A 1,400-nucleotide genomic window follows, 5' to 3' on the forward strand; every position below is an offset into this window, starting at 1 on the left:
ACCACCACCTGTCGTGGGCACCTGTATTTGTAGGGTACGTTCTGAGACAAGCTCTCTTGTAGCTGACTATGACCTGCCTCCATCTCTGATGTGTTGGGATGATTATGGGCATGTGCTACCATGACTGGGGTGATATCGTAATGTATCACCTAAGTGAATTTGGAGACAGACAACATGAGTCCTGTGAAATTTATATATCTGGAGACAAAGATTCAATAACGGACACAGAGATGGAGGAATCAGTAAAATAGAAACCCCCCCAGAGGAGTGTGTTGTCATGGAAACAGAGAGAGAAACATGCCTTATCAATTTTGCAGCGGCCTCATGGAGGCTCAGTTACACTGATGTGCTGTGACTGCTCTTCTGTTTTTCCTTCATTGCTTGTATATTAAAAACCACACTTTGCAGACAAGTGAGATCACTCAGCCAATAATGGCTCTTGCTGAACAAACCTAACAAGATGAGTTTGATTTCAAGAATCATGGTGGGAAGAGAAACTAGACGAAACAAAATCATTTTCTGACCTCCGCATGTGTGCTGCGGCACTCTGACCCTCCCCCCCATGTACATCATGCACGGTCACAAAAATAATGAGAAAATAGCCTGGAGCTGGAGGGATGGCTCAGTGGTTAGAAACACTGACTACACTTCCAGAGGACCTGAGTTTGGTTCTTGGCATAAACATGGCAGCTCATAACCATCTGTAACTCCAGTCCCAGGAGGACGCAGTGCTTTCTTCTGATTAGTCTAGACTAGCTGGTAGGCAATCCCCCAGGCTACACCTGTCTCTGCCCTTGACAAGTTCTGATATAACATGTATGGCTGTACCCAGGGGCTTCTGTGGGGGGCTGGGGTCTGAACTCAGGTCTTTGTGCTTGAGCGACAAGCAATCTTACCTCCTAAGACCCAGGGCGGATTTCTGAATCTGAACTTCAAGCCATGAGTCATCTTGGGTGGTTGTGGTGGGGGTTCACAAGGAATAAAAAACAACTCTGATTTGATAACAATTGTAAAGTTGTCTCAAAAGCCAGAGGAATTTCCTTGAGATTAGATTCTCTTTGGAATCTGGCCAGCATTTCCCATTTTGCTATGGTCTGCAATGGACCAAAGTAAATTCAGCTCTATCTAGTTGAGCCAGGTCATGTAGACGAGTTTATTTTCATTATTTAGTTCAGCCTACCTACTAGACTTGCACTCTTGATCCTCTTGCCTCCACCTCTCCTCTCAAGTGTTCACATGTAGGAATTCAAAGGATAAACCATTATGGTGGGTGTTATTCTTTTTTTAAATTATAAATCATTGTATATACAATAGATTATCACTTCTAAAATTAGATTCTTTTAGGTGGCTGATTTCTCAAAATTAACCTACAAAGGTAGATCCTGAATATATGGTTTTTT

Source organism: Microtus ochrogaster, unplaced genomic scaffold (assembly GCF_000317375.1).
Source record: "Microtus ochrogaster isolate Prairie Vole_2 unplaced genomic scaffold, MicOch1.0 UNK27, whole genome shotgun sequence".
Lineage (NCBI taxonomy): Eukaryota > Metazoa > Chordata > Mammalia > Rodentia > Cricetidae > Microtus > Microtus ochrogaster.